The 19,655-nt window shown below is 41.3% G+C and overlaps 1 long non-coding RNA gene across 4 annotated transcripts in view; it reads right to left on the reverse strand.

Moving 5' to 3' along the window:
• LOC140686773 (uncharacterized) overlaps window positions 1–19,655 on the reverse strand; it is a 98,700-nt gene that overhangs the window by 33,211 nt on the left and 45,834 nt on the right. For all 4 annotated transcript variants that reach the window (XR_012060671.1, XR_012060673.1, XR_012060670.1 and 1 more), the window contains exon 3: window positions 17,812–17,906. This is a non-coding gene — a long non-coding RNA (uncharacterized lncRNA). The remainder of the gene's footprint in view (window positions 1–17,811; window positions 17,907–19,655) is intronic.

Consider the following 19,655-nt stretch of genomic DNA (forward strand, 5'->3'; position numbering starts at 1 on the left):
CTCTGACTTTATCTATTGACTTCCCACTATGGAAAATGAGGATTAAACTCTTGCCTTTTCCTGTCCCTACCACACATGCTCACTTTCCATACTCCCAAGGTGATGTATTATAATTGTAGTTAAATCAATATTCAATGTCTACATTTTTATGACCCAATATGCTATTCAGAGCTCACCACGTAGAAAACAAGAATTTTCTTTTCTTCCACAATTCTGTTTTCTTTCAAGTTAATAATTGTATTTAAAGAAAAATTTTTTTCTTCAGTTTTCTGTGCATTTATTTTTGATTCAACCCATCATCTATGGTGCTTCTCAAACTCTCTGTGATGAAGGACCAGCTTTTTAAAAAACATTTCTAATCTGTTACAGATGGATACTTTTATAAAGTATAACAAGGATACATTTCTAGAACAGTTCATGGATACTTCCTGTGGCACTGTCAGGTCTCTTGTTAATAAGCCAAACATACTGAGTCTTCCATCAGTTTTGCCTTCTCAAAGAAGCCTCCTTGGAGCTTTCTGAAGTGCCACTGTGAATTCGCTGCCTTCTGTGTTCCAGGTATCCAGCTGTTTCATGAGTCTGGATTCTCTTCCTTATTCCTCAGGCTTCTCCTTGCCTCCATTTTTCTCTGGTTCCCATGCCATCCTCACAACTGATTTACTCCCTTGTTTGTATAGAGCATAGCCTCCAAGAGCTCCTGGAAAAAGGTGTGCAGAAAATAAAGTTTTTGAGACCCCCAATGCCAAAAAATGATGTGTTCAAGTCACTCTTTTGACTGCCTATTTGGCTGAGTATAGAATTCTTGGTTGGAACTCATTTTTCTTCAGAACACTTTCTTGTCTTCCAGCTTCTGGTGTTGTTTTTAAGAAGCCCAAAACCATGGTGTTTCCAGAACCTTTTTATAGGACCTTTTTTTATTTCTGGAAGCTTGTAAGATACTTTACATATTGTGGCTTGACTCACGTTCATTAGACTGGGCACTTGTGAGCTTTTCCCATTCCAGGAAATGTTCTCAAATGATTTCCTTTCTTCTCCCTCCTTTGTTTTCTCTTTCTGGAAACATTAATATTTGGGCATTGGACCTGCTAGACAGGTCTCTCATATGAGGATTCTCCACGTAAATGGACTTGGTGCCCAGTTGTCCCCTCTACTGACTTAAGAATCAGCATCCTCTAGGCTGTATATTACCTGCCTCCTCCTTCCTTCTCCAAATCCTGGTACTAATTATTTAATAGTAATTTTAGTGGGGCCTCAGGAGAGAGCAAAATTTGGTGTGTTCAATCCGCCATCTTTAGCCAATATCTGGTGTCTGCTTTCTAAATAGTGATGTCTGCTCTCCATTGTGTTCTGGTTCCAGCTATCTCTTCCCTTCAGCCAAGTAACAGATTAGAAGAGGATGTAGCTGTTGGTTTGGTACCAGCCCTACGGACATCATTTCCCAGCTGTGACCTTGGACCAATCACTTCACCTCTCAGAGATTCAATTTCTTCACCTGTCTGATGGAAGGAATAATAATACCTACCCCAAGGGATTGTGGAAAGGTAGCACTCAGTACACAAGGTTGCCGGTCCATAAATGGCACCTGGTATTGCTACTACTGCTCAGGCTTGACCCTGCCCCCTTCCTCTTCTCCATCAAAGTCTGTGAACTAGAACGTTGAATTGTCGTGCATGTTAGACTGAAGTAAGACTCCCACAGGGACTCTACTAAGGTGTAAGGGAAAACATTGCAGGGACTTGGTGGCATCCAGTTTGGATGCCCAGAGACTCATCTACTGGTTTTCACTATTCTCCCCAGATCAGCCAGAATCCCCTCTCTCAAATGCAGATCTTATCACTGACTCTCTTGAGCCTTCACAATGCAGGTGCAGTCCTTACAAGATGTCTGGGTGTCTTCCTGCATCTCCAGCCACATGCCCTGCCACCTCAGCTGTGACTCACAGGTCCCACTCTCTTGCTTCCATGCTTGTCCCTCAAATTCTGGTCTCCCAGCTCTGCAGACCCCAGATCCAAGTCTGCTCTTCCCATTGGAATTAGTTCAGTTTTCACCCTTTTCTGGAAGATTTTCCTGACCGCCCCCTCCTGACCCCTGTCTCTCAGACCCTACTCTGGGTTACTGTGTCCAATGTGCCTCTTCACATCCTCCGGGTGTGTGCCTCTGTCTGAGCGCCTGCGACTCTCAACTGTAGCTGGTTACTCATCTTTCTCATCTGCAAAACTGTAAGTGCTCTGGAGATAGAGGATGTGACCTCCTTATTATTTTATTCTTAGCACCCAGTGTGGTGCTTGGTGCATCTTACGTGTGTGCAATTTTTGAAGTAAAAGAATACTTTTGAGTGAATGAATGAATGAAAAGATCTCAAATAATATTTTGGTTTGTGCATACTTAAAGAATGAAATCCTTGAATCAAGGAACTTAAAAATGTAATTCTCTTTGCAAATCTTCAGAGTTCAAAACCTTCCCCCAAAGAACAATATTGACTTGGCATTGCTGGACCTATCTGGGTAGGGAAATTATGACTGAGGTGTTCTAAGTGCTCTGATCCTCTTCTTCACGCTTGCCAGCTGCTCAGTGAATCAGCACAAGAGAATCACTGTATCACAATTGTTCAAACTACACACAGGCAGCTTTGTAACTTCTCTAATCAGCCCAGCAATAATATTTCAGTCACATTTCTGGGTGCTTATGCCCTTCTTAAAATACAAACTCTCTGCATGCTGTTTCCAGCCAAATGAAGATAGGGTCAGCTTTATACGTCTAACAAAGGAACAGCTCAAAAGCTTAGGGAAAAAGGAATTTGGTCACACTAACATGCACTGCAGACACGTGAGGGCAGAGACTCCTGTTCATCCAGCAATAGGTTCTGTCAGTCCCAGCTTTTATCCTGGTGGCTCCTGAAGAAATCCCGATTAACAAAACGATGAGGGTGCTCACGAACCAGCTCATTATCATTTTACAAAACTTCAGGGCCGAATAAAACACCAGACTTTATGTTCAAGCTGTGCTACCGACAGACATTTATTTAATGAACTATTTTCTGCTTACAGATGGAGGTTGAAATTGTATTCACATGCTCTAAATGTCAGCCTGCATCTTTAGACTTACAGGAGGAAAGAAATGACAAAATATGAGATGCTGAACCTTGTTATGTTATCCCAAACCTGAGCATCCAGCTTCTGGGGGTTACTTTCATCCCTCTCTTGGCCTCATCGATGGAGGTGTAGCAAAGACAGGGATTCTAAATACAGAGGAAGCTACTGAAGCAATTCACCAGTGTCTAATTAATGCTGTAATTTCAAATGTAAATTAACAACCCTCTAGATTTCAGGTGAGAACTGGACTCTTCAAAGATGGTTTCTCTCTGTGGCTGTAGTGAGTGAATTGGACACTCTTGAACTGCAGTCAGTTTTATATCCTAAGCATAATTTTCATCTCTCAATACATATTCATGTTTTACCAAAAGACAGTTAAGACCCATCTAGAGCAACCTTTTAGGAAGGACACAGGAAACTGACAGAGCAAGATCAAAGTTGCAAAAATTGACACTGAGGAACAATGATCATGTTAAGTAGCCTTGTCATTATTAAATGGAATAAAAAGTCATTAAATGTATATGAAGTCAAAGCAAAATGGATCAGAAGAGTTAATCACCCTCATCAAGTCACATTTCTAGAAGTGCCCTCTGGGTGCAAGTTATCATGCTCTTGGACACTGGCTATTCATCCCTTCAAGGGCAACACATTCAGAGCTGGGAGCAGCCCTGGTTTGTGGTTGGGGGTGAGAGAGAGGAGGAGAGAGAAGAGAATGCCTGACCACATAGATTCCATTTATGTTGCTCAAGACATCAGTGGTTTCACTGACTCCAACCAATCTGGACTCACAGATATATTAAAAGATAATCTCTGTGTTTAAAGGGCTTTCAACTCATCTAGGGAGATGTAACCTGTATTGTATTCCAGGTAAATTGGATTTTGCTGTTTAGTGCTTTGAGCCCAGTGTAGTCAGGGAGCTTTAGTGAATATCTGTGTGATTGATTCACAATCCCTTGGCTGTAAGGAAGGCCCAAGGCAGAGCTGATGATGGCCAGCCAAGTGTGTCCATCCTACTCCTGGTCACCCTGGGCAGGAACTGGTAGACTATGGATCTCCCCGAGGCAGCTGAAGTGCCCAGATTTTCCTGATGTGGTTTTACTTCTGCTCATCACTTGTAAACTGGACCTAAATAGGCATTACGTTTTACACATTAAAAATAGAGCCTGCTGCTTCTGTTTCATAAAACCAAGGAGAACAGCTACTATTTATTCACTGCCCATTCTGTCCAGGAACATGCTAGTCATTTTGCCCATTTGAAGTCAAATCTTCACATCCTCAATATACATTTTATTATTCCCATTTTACAGATAAGGAAACTGAAGCTCAGAGATGTAAAATGACTGGCCCAAGATTTAGTCAGTGGTGCAGCCATGGTTTAAACCCAGATCTGTCTGGCTCAAAGGGCATCTTCTTTCCTTTCTGAACAAACACAAGATTGTGTGTGAGTGGTATGTCTGTATTTATATCTCTATGAAATTGGCACCATACTTTATAAATGGATTTCTCAAAGAGTTCAACATGAAATTACCATAAAACCCAGCAATCCCATTCCTAGGTTATACCCACATAACTGAAAACAGGAACTCAGATATTTGTATACCAATGTTCACTGCAGTATTACTCACAGTGGCCAAAAGGTGGAAACAACCTAAATGTATACTGATGGATGAATGGATAAACAAAACATTATGATTTATATACACACACACATATATATATAGCCAGTTACAAAAGGACAAATACTGTATGATTCCACCTAAATGAGGTACCCAGAATAGGCAAATTTATAGAGACACAAAGAAGACTAGAGCTTATCAGGGCCTGGGGAAGTGGGAATGTGGGGTTATTAGTTACACAGTTTCTGTTTTGAGTAATGAAAAATTTTGGAAATAGTAGTCGTGGTTACACAACATTGTGAATATACTTAATGACACAAAATTGAACACTAAAAAGTGGTTAAAAGTGTAAACTTCATGTTGTGTGTATTTCACGACAATTTGAAAAGAAGTCTGGTGTGATGAGGAGTCAAGTATATATAAGTGTGAATCCCAGACCTGCCTCCTACCTGTGTGACTTGGGCAAGTGACCTGAAGTCTCTGAATCTCCATCTTCTCCTTTTGAAAATGGAAGTAGTAATGCCCAACTCGCTGGCAGGTAGGATGTAAATTATCTGGCCAGTACTTAGCACCAAGTGAAAGCACTCTATAAATGTGGCCGTGACAGCTGTGGTGGGAAGTTCTAAGTTCTTCTTGTTGGCTCCGAAGTTCCATACCAGAAACTTCAACATGTGAAGAGTATTTCTCACCATACAAGGGACGGTTAAACGATAACTGAGATTTTTTTCCTTGTTTTGGAAGAACTTTTTTTCAACAGAATGCCAATGAAGAACCAGGTGTTTGAAAAATGTGGCTGCGTTAAGTTAAATGAGCCTTTTTGGGATGCCAGATGGGAACATAAAGCTGTTTGAAACCCCAATGGTCTTTTCTTGTTGATTTTTCACATGACTGGAAAATGATGTGACCACAGCACAGAGAAGCTGCCTAAGTGTGTTCTTGCTGCCAGTTTTTTGGTTGCCGTTTAGGAAAAGAAGAGATGTTTTAAGAGCAAAAACACGTAACCCTTGAAAATAAGAGGCTGGAAGCCTGTGGGGAAGCCTTTAATTATGGAGTGGCTGAGGTGACATGCTAATTACAGGGCTCTCAGACAATTCCCTTCAGCTGAGCATTGTTGTCCTCTTACCTCAGGTATGGAGAAACTGAGTCTCATGGTGAGAGCAGTGGAAGACACCTACCAAGTTGGAAAAGACCTACAGAAAGCATTTAAATACATCTACTAGACTGTGATTTCTGTCTTTCATAAAGTAGATGACCAACCCCCGTTCCCCATAGATGTAGAATCTGCTTTCCATGCACGTTAACATTTTCTAGAATAAGTTTATGCCAAATTCTTATGGATATTGACTGTAGCTCCCTAATAAAACACAGCTATAGATCTGGAAACTTGTCCTTTGAACATTTGGAAGCAACTCTGCAGACTCCTTCCTTTGCTTGAGACACATATGGCCACTGAAAAATAATGTGCTTTTCTATTTAACCCTTCTAGTCTTTGAAGGAACTCTGTGGAATGACCTTGAACTTATTTAGTGGTTCCCTAATGATCTGCAAGAGTGAACACACATCCTAAAACTCAACCTTAGCTCCCTCCGTGTCCCCCATATATGCTTTCTGTTCACCCAGAAGTAAACAGATTTTCAGATGTTACTCAGTGTCTCATTCAGGTCTGATGCCTAATACCTGTCCCTTGTATGAAATTGATTAGACACTGTGTACAGAAACTCAGACTAATCGCCACAGTCTAACTACTCATGATGACTATTGTTACATTTAGGTGTAGAACTAGCCAGAGTTTTTTTCTCAGTTGAAGTACAGTCAGTTTACAATGTTGTTGTACAGCACAGTGATTCAGTTGTGTGTGTGTGTGTGTATATAATTATATATATATATTATATATATATATATATATATATATATATATATATATATATATATATATATATATAAAATATTCTTTTTCATTATAGGCCATTACATTGAATATAGTTTCCTGTGCTATACAGTAGGACCTTGTTGTTTAGATACTAACTACTGTATAGCATAGGGAACTATATGCAATACCTTATAATGGCCTATAATTAAAAAGAATATTATACACACACACACACACAACTGAATCACTATGCTGTACAACAACATTGTAAATTGACTGTACTTCAACTGAGAAAAAAAAAATCTGGCTCTTCATCCCTTCAAGAGCAACACATTCAAAGCTATAAACCCCACAACTCCCAATTTATCCTTCCCTACCCCTTTTCCTCAAGTAACCAAAACTTCGTTTTCTATGTCTGTGAGATTTATAAGTTAAGTTTATTTGGGTCCTTTTTTTTTGGATTCCACATAAGTGATATGTTGTATTTTTCTTTCTTTCTGGTTTACTTCACTTATGATCATCTCCAGGTCGATCCATGTTGCTGCAAATGGCATTATTTCATTTTTATGGCTAAGTAGTATTCCTTTGTGTATGTGTATGTGTGTGTGTGTGTGTGTGTGTGTATTTATATATATATATAAAGAAGCTGTGGTGTACATCTGTTGATGGACATTTAGGTTGCTTCTATGTCTTGGCTATTGTAAATAATGCTTCTATGAATATTGGGTTGCATGTATCTTTTCAAATTAGAGTTTCCTCTGGATATATACTCAAGAGTAGGATTGCTGGATCATAAGGTAAATCTATTTCTAGTTTTTAAAGGACTCTCCATACTGTTTTCAATAGTGGCTATGCCAAACTACACTCCCATCAACAGTGTAAAAGGCTTCCCTTTTCTCTACACCCTCTTTAGCATTTATTGTTTGTGGACATTTTAATGATGGCCATTCTGAACAGTGTGAGTTACCAGAATTTTCAATACATAAATATCCATTTTTATCTTTTAAAAAATGGGATTATACTGTACATGCTTTTTAAAAAACCTGCCTTTGTCAAATAGCAACATACTCTGAATATTTATTCCTATATTATTATTTTAAATGGCTGTCTAGCTTTTATCATATTGATTCCACATATTTCATTTAACTAGGTTTAAACTGTTGGACTTTCAGGTTGCTAATTCCATGTGTTGGCTAGAATTAGGTTCAGTTTTATTTCCAGAAAACTCCAAGAATAGTGGCTTAAATAAGATAGATGTTTATTTCTCCTTAATGTAAAACAGCCCAGAGGTAGGCAGTCCAGAGCTAGTATGGCAGCCATTAAGGACTTGGGCTCCTTTTACCTTTTTCCTCCATAATTTTTCTTCCATCCTTGGGGTCACCTGTGGGCCCAAAAGAGTTGCAAGAGCTCTGGACATCACATCAAAGTTCTGTAGTACAGAGGAGAAGGAAGGAAGGGTTCAAAAGGCTCCTCCCAGCCAAATTAGCTGACTTTAAGCAGCCTCCTGTTTTAAGCCTCCTCTACAACACTTTTGCTTTCCTGTAGTTGGCCATACTCAGCTGTAAGGGAGGCTTCAAGTGGTAATCAAAAGAATTCAATTGCTGAGAAAAAAGGGAAGAATGGCTACTGTGTAGCAATTAGTTGTTTCTGCCTTACCAGTTTTTGCTCTTATAATCAATGTTGTCATTATCTCTTCTAGCTAAATATTTTTATACAAGCATGATTGTTTCCTAAGAATTTATGCCGAGGAAATAATTGTGCCAGGTGAGCACATTTAAAGATATTATTACTATTTTTTGATATTACAAAGCAATGTATGCTTATTGAAAAAGATCCAAAAAAGTTGAAATAGAAACTGTTTTAATATATCATTGAATTATTGAAATGTTGTGTCAATCCACATTAATCAGCAGTGAACAAAGGGGTCATTTTGTCTATATTTTTACCAGTTCCCTCTTGTCCTGTTGTCTTATCAACAAATTTAATAAGCAGTATATATATTAATTTGTACTTCGTTGACTATTCACCACTTGCCTTTTGAGATCCTTTGCTTATTTTTCTAAAGGGGTATTCATTAAAAAATAATTTTAAAATGCTCATATATTTAGTTACTTGATAATTATTATATATTCTAATTTTTTCTAAGTTGTCAGTTTCTTCTAAGTTTATTTAGTGTTTTTGTCATGTAAAATTTTTAAACTTTATACACTTAACCTGGTTATCTTTTCTTTTAAGGCTTCCTCTTTATTTTAAGTGCTAACAGTTAGAAATAAAATATTTTTTATTTTCTCAGGGAAAATTAAAAAGTTCTGATTTGGATTTGGTATTAAAGCCTACATGCTGAGAGCCTGCCATGGTAAAATAGGCAGTCAGGGAAGAAGTAACCTCGTCCCTTTTCTCCCAGCACAGAGCCTTGTGCCGATTACCTGAGGGAAAAAGTCTGTATTTCAACAATAAAGTACTCTTTATTTATTTTTTTAACATTTTTTATTGATTTATAATCATTTTACAATGTTGTGTCAAATTCCAGTGTTCAGTACAATTTTTCAGTCATTCATGGACATATACACACTCATTGTCACATTTTTTTCTCTGTGAGTTATCATAACATTTTGTGTATATTTCCCTGTGCTATACAGTGTAATCTTGTTTATCTATTCTACAATTTTGAAATCCCAGTCTATCCCTTCCCACCCTCCACCCCCCTGGTAACCACAAGTCTGTATTCTCTGTGAAACTATTTCTGTCCTGTATTTATACTTTGTTTTTGTTTGTTTGTTTGTTTTTGTTTTTTAGATTCCACATATGAGTGATCTCATATGGTATTTTTCTTTCTCTTTCTGGCTTACTTCACTTAGAATGACATTCTCCAGGAGCATCCATGTTGCTGCAAATGGTGTTATGTTGTCGGTTTTTATGGCTGAGTAGTATTCCATTGTATAAATATACCACTTCTTCTTTACCCAGTCACCTGTTGATGGACATTTAGGCTGTTTCCATGTTTTTGCTATTGCAAATAGTGCTGCTATGAACATTGGGGTGCAGGTGAAAGTAGTCTTTAGATAAACAAGTTCATGCTGTATAGTGCAGGGAACTATATCAATATCTTGTAGCAACTTATGGTGAAAAAGAATATGGAAACGAATATATGTATGTTCATGTATGACTGAAGCAGTGTGCTGTGCACCAGAAATTGACACAACATTGTAAACTGACTATACTTCAATAAAAAATATATATATACAAAAAAAAAAACCCCCCAATAACCAATAAAGCAGTCTAGGTGAGTCTCACCTGCAATGGTTAGGTTTCTAAGGACTGAGATGTAAAGGACATATTTGTCTCACTAGGATCCTATTTTCCCTTTCACTGATGTTATGCCTCTTCTTAGGGAAATATTTCACAAATAGGACACCTAACTATTTATTAATTCAAATGGAGTCTCCCTGTGCCTGAGAAGCAGTATGGAACTGTGGGAAGAATGTGAGCCTTGAAGGCAAACCACCTGAGTTGAAATCCTACCAACATTTATTACTTCTGGAACTTTAAGCAGGTCCTGTGACCTGGATGGGTCTCAGTGTATCAGGGCATTAAAAGACGTAGAGGAGGTGATTAAAGTGAAAGCATCTAGCACCATAACTAGTTCAGGGTGATGGAGACCACCAACAGACATTTCCCCAATCTGCCAAGAAACAGAAGAATTTAAGTGTATCCATGCTTGATAGAATTCATTTACAAGGCAAATAATCATCTCCTATGTTTTCTGTTTGGTGGTTCCTATTTTCAAATACTAGGGTTGCTGAAATAAAACAGAACCTCTGAAGCCATTCTCAGAATACCTTCCCTTCTCTCCACCCCCAAATCAACTCCAGTTAATGGTAGGTGAGGGTGGGGTCGGGGAAATTGGCTAATAGATGTTACCAGTGCTGCAAAGCTAGCAAGTCATTGAGCCAGCAGTCAATCCCACATCTGATTCCTTCTCTTGACTTTTGAGAATTCAGATTTTTCAGATCTCTTAGACAGAATAGGATCTTAATATCATTGGGGGAGGGAGGGCCAGGGGTTCTTGTTTATGCTCTGGCTGGACCTGGAGAAACTGAGGCCCAGAGAAAGAACAGACTTGTGTAAAATGCACAGTCAGTGGCTGAGCTGAAACCGAGACAGCAGCTCCAGGCCTCTTGTCCTCCCTGAGTCCTTCAGTGCTGGTGACTGGACACGATGAATCGCTCACAAGTTTGAGCATCAGAGGTCAAGACATCATTAGTTGCAGGCTGGAGAAGAGCCACTTCATATCCAAGGGGAATAATATGCCAGATGAATAGGAACATTAGTGATTTTCATTTGCTATGTGCTAATTTCTCTTGAGAAAGGTGAGCCGACTTTTTAAAGCCATATGCTGGCAGATTTCATTCTGTGCTATTTCTGAGGTCTTGGCAGCAGAACTGGCTCTCCATCCCAGATCTCTGAGAACTCCAAAGAATCCGGTGCAGGGTGTTCCTGTGAATTCAGATTTTGAAGCATCAACAGAATATGGGTGATGTGGAGCGGAACGGGGATGCATGGTGAGCTGCTCAGGCCCCAAAGTCCACATCGGCTTCCAGAAAATGGGATGATCACCAGTCTGAGAACTTAGGAAGTTCATTCTTGGGGCCCTTACTGCCGAGATGGATGTGGAGGGAGCTTGGAAGTGAGACCTGTTGGGAGTTGGTGAACCACCATGTGCCAGCCAGATTCCCCCAGCTGTGGGGAACACTGTTCATAAACATCAATTACCAATTTTCCATCTGGGCCTGGCAGGTTCCATGAGTTTACAAGCAAAATACCTTAAATAATTTCATCTCTGTAATTCACTGATCTGGAGCTTTTGTTTACTCTCCAGGAAGTCCATATAATGCACATTTGTGTGACAAGTGGGTGGGTTGTGGTGCATGCTGGGAAAAATGATTTGACTCACACATTTATTAGTAAATTTAGAACTGAAAAAAAAATTACTCTGGTACTAGCAAAATATGCTCTGGCGCCTTCATTCTTTTGGAATGCTTAAGTAGTTTAGTCGGTACAATTCCTCTTGACTGTAACACCACTAGCTCACCTCCACCCCACCCCTGCATCCCTAGCCCCTACCTGGGGACATATAGAGTAAAAAGCTCTTGGAAACAGTCTGGAATTCACATTCACTCTCTGTGTTGCACAGAGCGCCTTTGGAACCACTCTCCCCTTGAACCTCTGTCCTCTGCAACTTCTCAAAGTACCTGGCTTCACAGTGATGGGTGTTCACTGAGGACCAGGAGTCCCAGGCTGGGCCTGTGGTTGGAATTCTGATGGCTCAGGATGTGTCCGCTGAGTCAGTGGGGCAGGTGGCCAGCTTGTATCTCTCTGCAGGAATGAATTTATATGGGCAAGAGAGACTTGCTCAGAGAGGAAGCTGGATACCCGGGAAGAGACGGGAACAGGGCAGACAGGAGAAGAGTATGTGGTATGTTTCAGGCCTGAGTTCTCCTGCTGGGCCCCCGGACCTCATCTGAGCCCTTTGGAGAGGGCTGCAGGCACAAGCCAAGCAGCAGCTTTCATTAGGGTGGTATCTTCTGGCAGCACAAGCAGTACCACTGCAGAACCTAGGAGACTCAGGACAGCACAGAGTGGGACAGAGGAGCACCTCAGAGAGCTGCTCTGATGTAGTGAAAACTCTGGGGAACCTGGCTTGGCCTTGGCACCCAGAGGGGTACGGCTCTGAGACTGTCTCCATTTATCAGTATTCCCATGCAGGGCGGCCAGCAGCAGTAGTAGGGAGGAGCCAGCCCTCCGTTGGCTTTGAAAAGAGTTGACATCAACTAGGGCACGCACCAAGGATGTTTGTGACTTAAGCAAGACATCCCAGGTTCTCTCTGAAGTTACTAGATAGGACTTTGTGTGGGACGAGACCCAGTGAATTTGGGCTGTTAATATGACTGGCACAGTACCTGGGCAAGCTTAGACTACTCTGAATTCTCTTCCTTCCTCAGGAAGAAGAGTAACCATGGGGTTACTTGGCAGTGATAACAGCCTTTGGTTTTTAGTCCCCATCCACTGTCCTTTTTGGAATCCAACACCTGCTCTAGAATTCTCTTCCAGTTGTCATTAAAGTGTTCCACTTGCTCCCCGTCGCTGCTCCCTCCTTCTCACTGTTCTTCCTCTCTCCTTACTACACTGGCTGTTTCACCTGATTCTTCTTTCCCATTGCACTGACTCCGTGCTGGTGCTTCTACCATGGTAGACCGTGATGCCAAACCCAGCCCTGCCAAGGTAGGGAGCCTCATTCCATCAGAATTAAGCTTTTATTTTGGCTCTTCAAAATAGCATCTTTTGCTCCCTCATCTTCTTATAGGCTCCCCATTCAATGCACTTAAGAACAAGTTACTACCAAACGTGGTTGCAGGACATGTGAAGAATTTTGCAAAGTGTCTCATGGAAAGGTTTTCTGTCCACTCACAGTCAAAGAGAGTCATCTCAAATTTCCTCTGCTATGGGAGAATTCGTTTCTCCATACCCCTCTGCTCATTGATCATTTTTCCCATTTATTTTAAAATTTCACATTTCTCACTCTTTAGCATTTCTCCTTCCAGAATGGAATTCCATGAAACAATCTAATACTGTCTTTCAGAAGATTTTCCGTATGAAGTATCTGGCAGTTGCTTCTGTTTGTTTAAACTTAGAAAAATCAATGATTTCAAATCGCAAATTCAGTTAAATTTTACTTTGTGATAATGTTGTAGGATAAAACTGCCAGAGTTTGGAAGCAGAAAGCAAATGAGGCAGGAAAACAAGATAATCGAGAGGATGATAGAACAGGATCTCCGATTAGTGAAGCACAATTACACGGAATAAATACAATATCGACTTTTGTGTAAAAATCACCCACAGAAGGGGAAAAAAAGGAGGGTGCTTTGTCATCTTTCCTTTTCGTTTCTGTTTTCCAAGATATTTTCAAGTTCCCTGAACCATATTAGTTTTGTTTTGTTTTTAAATACAATTCTGATTTAGATGATTGATATCCCTTTAAATGCCTCTGGTATTTCCTCTTTGGAAGTGTTCCTTCTGAACCCCTGTAGCTCTGTGTGCGGTCCACTCCGGCCATTCCTCATTTTCTACATGGTGTTATCAGTATCTGTGTCCATGTCTTCACTCCTTTGTCTGACGGTAAATTTATTGAGAGTAGACATATACTTGTATATGCTTTATCAACACTGAATTCCCCAGTGGCATGAGTAGGTGGAGTTCTTATTTTAAGAACATGATTTAAAATTTTGAGTTATAAGACATATTATAATGAAAAATTTTCACATAGAATGCACATTTTGTTGACTCTGAGATGGAGAATACGAGCTCAATTTATATCTCTAATAATTTGTAAGAGGAAAAGATGGGTATTTCAGCTGTAAGCCAGTTTTTTTTTTTTTAGTTACTTGTATTTGTTTATAGTTTCCAGGGCATATGTAAAATTTAAAGACACACACACCTATACACAAACCCTTGGAAAAAGTGGGGAGCCCACTGTGCCCTTGTGGGAGGGGAATGTGTTCCCAGAACCAGCACTGAGTAGAAGGTTGATGTTCAGTGGGGCCACCTGCCCCACTGACTCAGCGGACACATCCTGACCTAACATGCATTAGGTCAAGGAGTTTAAATGAGATAATGAAATGAAGGATTAACACAGAGTCTGGGACGTGGTAAACCCACCTATGAGTATCACCCATCCATTCATTCAGGAGACATATATTATGCACCTGAATATTCAGGCATTGTGGATTCAACAGGGAACAGGAGGGAAAAAGTCTCTATTCTTAAGAAGCTTACAGTGTATTCTTCTTCTTATTATTTACTACTCTCATTTTCAGTTCTCTTTATACTCCTAAAAGGGTTGCTGGCTCCTTACCTTTTCAAATTAAAGTTAATTTGTTTTGAAAATTATGTGCCATCCTTTAGACATGGGTTCCCCCTTGTGAAGGTACAAAACCAGAGTTGGAAACTGATGACTTGATGTCCATTCTAATCCTGCGATGGAATGAGGTTGGCTTTCACAGTTGGGAGACTTGGCATTCTGAGTGGTCAGTGATGGGGATGGAGTAGCTCAGCAGGGAGCTCATCACTGGCCTGAAAGAGGCCTGTCCAGAGGCTCTCCCTCCGAACTTCCCCTGGAACCTCAGGGTAGAAGAGACCTCTTAGAACTAGGACACAGAGCTCACTCACTTCTTTTTGGAGCTACCTATTTTGGTAGGGTTTTCTGGGGTAACTTATCATTTTGGAAATACTGTTTTCTGCATTAATAGCTTCCCAAAACACAGCTTTCTAAAGCTGGAGTGGGGTCAGGAAAGGAGGCAGTACGCATGTTTCTGAGGACCAGAGGGTTGGTTTTTTCACTTGGACTCTTTGAGTCCAAGCATCTGCTGAAATTTATTTATAGGTTTACAGAAAGGGTCTTGGTTATTCTACAGCAGACGCCCAGGGTACTGGCTTTGGTCCAGTTTTGGGAAGCTAAAATGTTTGACTCTTTTTGTTTTATTTTAGGAGTGTGCTATACTGGTAGAATCAAATGAGGAAGCAGTGATTTGTAAGCACAATGCTTTTTTTCTTCTTTTTTTTTTTTTAATATGAATGACTTGGTCAGAGGTCTGATAATACTTAGTTACTAAGCGGCAGCTACATTCAGTTATTAAGATGCCAGATGAAGAGAATCTACTTGTTCTCTTCTTGTGCTGTGCCTCTGTTTCTGATACTAACACCTGTGAGTTCTGGAGGCCTCATTTTGAACAACCTCAGGTACAGACTCTGAGCTCCTTCAGGGCAGTAACCTTATCTGCTAAGTCCTAGGAATAAGCAGGGTATCTGGTACTTAGCAGGTGCTCAATAAACGTATCTTGAGTCAGTGGATGAGTGATGAGGGAGGACCATATAAGTTAACAGCATTTCCAAAATGGAGAAGGAGGCCTCCTCTACCAAAATAAGTTCATATGGTATTCATTTAAGGCATGCTAAGGAAGATTCTTCAGTAACATTTACTTCAAAAATAAATTTTGTGTTTTGAGAATAAACCAGTTTGTGTTGATACAGAATAAAGTGCTTTGCAGTTATAGATGCATTTCTCCAAATGGGAAACATTTAAATATGTATCAAGGCAATTGAACTATATAGACCCCTGACTTAGCCAATGAGATTTAAATCAAAGAGCCTGTATTCTAAACCCTGGTCTGACACATACTGGTTCAATGGTCTTGGCTAAGTTACCTAAGCTCTCTGAATTTTCTCACCTATAAAATGGGAATAATAATAACAACATTGTAAGGTTGTGGGGGAGACTGAATAATATAATGCTTGGCACAAAGTAAGTGCTCAATAAAAATTTCTCTCCTCCTCCTCCTCCCTCCTTTTCCTCCCTCTTCATCCTCCTTTGCCCCCTGCTAACTAACCTGGGCATTGCTGATTTCTCCTGATCATCTTCTCAGCTGATCTACTCTGAGAGCAAGTTAGAGTCCACGGAAACTTTCTCGAGGCCCTACCTGGCAGTAACGATTTTGCATAACCTTTGAATATTCAGAGAGAAAACAAAGATTTCTGTCCCTAGATTTCACATGTGAGTTGGGCACTCATATTTTTGCTCATTTCATTAGTGACTGACTATTCCCCTCCTACACTCACCCTTCCCCCAAGTTGGATTTCACAAGCATTCCAAATCTCGAATTGCTCTGTGTTCCTTTTTCTCTTGGAATGCAAGCCCACTTTTATTTTCGTTTTCAGGGATTTTACTGGGTGAGAAATTGACATTGAAGACCGTTTCCTAAGGGCCTGGGCCTTGAAGGTGACTGACTTTCTAAAAGCTATTAGTGACATAGAGAAGCCAATCAAAACTCGCTCTTCTGGAGGGAGCCCACACAACTCTCTAAAGCAGCCGTTTCTCCTCACTCCTCCATGACTATCCAAGGTCAAGCTTGTCCGTGGTGGTGGCTGGATTTTGCTCATTTTGTATATTATTTATGTAACATGCGGGTTGTGAGGGAGTGTGGATATAGATGATTCACAGGCACAAGCAGTGGGAAACAGATTGCAGAAGCCCAGCTCCGTTACTTGGGTGTCCCCCACACCCCGCCCCCCAAGCTGCTTCATATGCTACTTCCTGCAGGCCCTGCAGTGCTGCTCCAGCTCCATGCAGCCCTAGGTCCCCACATCCCTAGAGAGGAGGGGGCCCACCTACACTTTAGGGCTCAAAACCCACACCCCCTCCCAAAATATAATTCTCATTTAAAAAAAAAACAAACTCTAAACAGTAAAATAGCATAAGGAATTCTGAAAAAGCTAGGATGACTACTTTGATGCTTATTTTTTGAAATATCAAGTTCTTAAAAAAAAGTTTTTCATTTCTGTGTAGCTGCCCTGCTTTTCTAGGCTATGCCTGGCACCTGCGCTTAGCTTGCCTATTGGGCAGCCTGGCGCCTGGTAGGCATGCCGTCCTACCGTGGCAAAGGTAGCTCCACTTTTTAAAAGTTTTCTCCCACGTGGGATACCTGCCTTTAGGTGACACCCACTGCCATGTGATGCAGTGGGTGGAGCACAGGCTGTGGAGGTAGCCAGGCTTGGGCAAGTGACTTGTGAGTTCCATGTATCAGTTCTGTGTAATTCAATGGAACACCCCCCCAACCCCAAGCTCCATAGCTTTCAAAGCACTTATTGTTCATCTTCAGAGGTGACAGGCCAGGCAGCTCTTATTGATCTTAATGAGCTTATTCACATATCTGGGGGTTAGCTGACAACTGACTGCTGACCTAGGATGGCCTGGGCTGGGGTTAATGTGGCGTCTTGGCTCTGTGCCCCATATCCATCCTCCAGCAGGCTGGCCTGGACATGCTCTCTGGGCAACAGCAGACTAAGAGTGAGAGTAGGCTCAGTTTATGTTAATCTCATCCAATAACACCCTCACAGAAACATCCAGAATGTCTGACCATGTATCAGGGCACCACGGCCCAGCCATGTTGACGTAAAATTAAGCATCATAAGTATTACAAGCTACTTGTTACTACAGATACTAATTATGCATTCAACAAATTCAGCAAGTATTTAATGAATGCCTACTGCGTGCCTGGAACTACATTTATCCACTGGAATACAGCAGTAAGTTATTAATCCCGCCTTCAAAGAACTGGTGATATAGTAAGCGGTAATTAAGCAGGTAAGACAACCAAGCATCACAAATGCTGTGACTTACCATTTGTGGGGTGTGCTTCCACACAGAATGCAGGTTTCTGCATATGCATTATCTCATTCAATCCCTGGTAGGCAGGCAGGCAGGCACTGCTGTCCCTATTGTACAGATGAGGAAAATGAGATTTGGAGATTAAGTGAGCTGTGTCACAAAGCTAGTCAGTACAGAGCCCAAGTTGAGTTCATCTCTGACTGATGCCCAAGCCCAGGCCATTTGTGGCTTCACCATCTCGCTTATGTCCTTGTACTGCGCCTTCTCACAGACGAGAGTGCAGAGGAGGAGCGAGTGGGACAGTGCAAGCCTGAGGTCAGCCTAGAAGGCTGGGGAGGGCTCTGCTGCTCTCTGAGACACATGTGCTTTCTCGTCCCTGCCAGCTGGGACTTCTGGAGCCTCAGGGATGTAGGCAGCAAACAGGCCACCAGCGTTATCCTGGAGTCTGCAAGTCCATCCTGGGAAACAACCCTCCCAGTATCCTCATCTTTTAAAGGAACAAATGAGCATTTGTGTCTTTGTATAGGTAGAGGGATGGAAGATTTTGAACCCTTTCCAGGGAAGCCACCTCTCATCCATTCTGCTCAGGGACATGCTCTGGGTGAGCTTGTGTACAGACATACATATGTAATATTTTCAGACTTTATCTACTTTCAAACTGCTTGCAGCAGGGATGCAGATGGAACTATATGCTAATGGATATGGAGGAAGCATGCTCCCCACATAAGGATTGCTCCTATGTATGTTTAGAGCAAGCTATCCACTAAGGGGCTCTCCTTAGCAGTTAGCTATGGGCTGTGCATGGATACGCACACATTAGCTGTTGGCCTGGGGTAGGTGGCCAAAAGTCTGACCTGGCCCACAGATGAAGAACCGGAGGAGGCGAGGGAGAAGGGGGCGCTTTATGTAAGTGATTTTTAGACAGATGGAGGATTTATTTTAATTGCATAAGAAGCAATCTTCCTTGAGTAGAGATGTAGGTCTTTTTGTAAACCTGTGTTAGGCAAAGGCAAATCTTCGCTGCTGCCTGCCCCTGACACTTTCCTAAATGCCCCTCTATTTCCATGATAATTGCTCATCCTTGTGTAGAGTTGTATCTGGGCTATTTGCTGCTTATACAGACGCTCAGCAATTCTCAGCATACCCCCAACTCAGTGCAAGTTCACTTCAGTCCTATTAATGCTACCTGCAGAGACTTGAGACAAGTTGTAACTGATCCAGTGGTTCTGAGAATGGACAAGTGGATATTCCCAATATGGGGCAGTGAGAACAGTGAAAAAAGCAAGCTCAAGTTGTGCCCCCATGGATGGTCCATATTCAGGGAAAACCAATTGACCTCCAGATCTTTGCCCCATTAGAGTTCACCCTTGAAAGAACCTCTGAGTTCTCCCAGAATAAGCATCCTCAGGACATAGAGGAATCTGGGTTCCAGCATCTTCTTCTTTAGAGCTTAAGTTGGGAACCATCTTTAGTGGCCTTTGTCTCAGGGACCTGGAGGAAGGGGAGGCTGGCTTCCTGGATATGCTCTGAGCTGAAGAATTCTGAATCTGACAAGAAAACATTGGCTTGGATCATCTGATTTGTACGCAGCTAAAATCAAGATGAAATCACTTATGCGGGCTGTTTATCAGTGACGAGCGAGTAAAGCCTGATCTCTCCAGCAGGCAGCAGCTTTTTCAAGCTCACAGCTCTGTAGGATGAGATGTTCATAAGAAAGAACAAAGAGGCTTGAGGTACTATATCAAGAGATCCTCTGTCCCAACTAGTTACGTGCTGAGTGGAATGAAGTTCACCACAGGATGCGTTTTTGTAGGCACTGCGCCAGGTTTGTTAATCTCTGCATCTCCAGGACTCTT

Source organism: Vicugna pacos, chromosome 17, assembly GCF_048564905.1.
Source record: "Vicugna pacos chromosome 17, VicPac4, whole genome shotgun sequence".
Taxonomy (NCBI): domain Eukaryota; kingdom Metazoa; phylum Chordata; class Mammalia; order Artiodactyla; family Camelidae; genus Vicugna; species Vicugna pacos.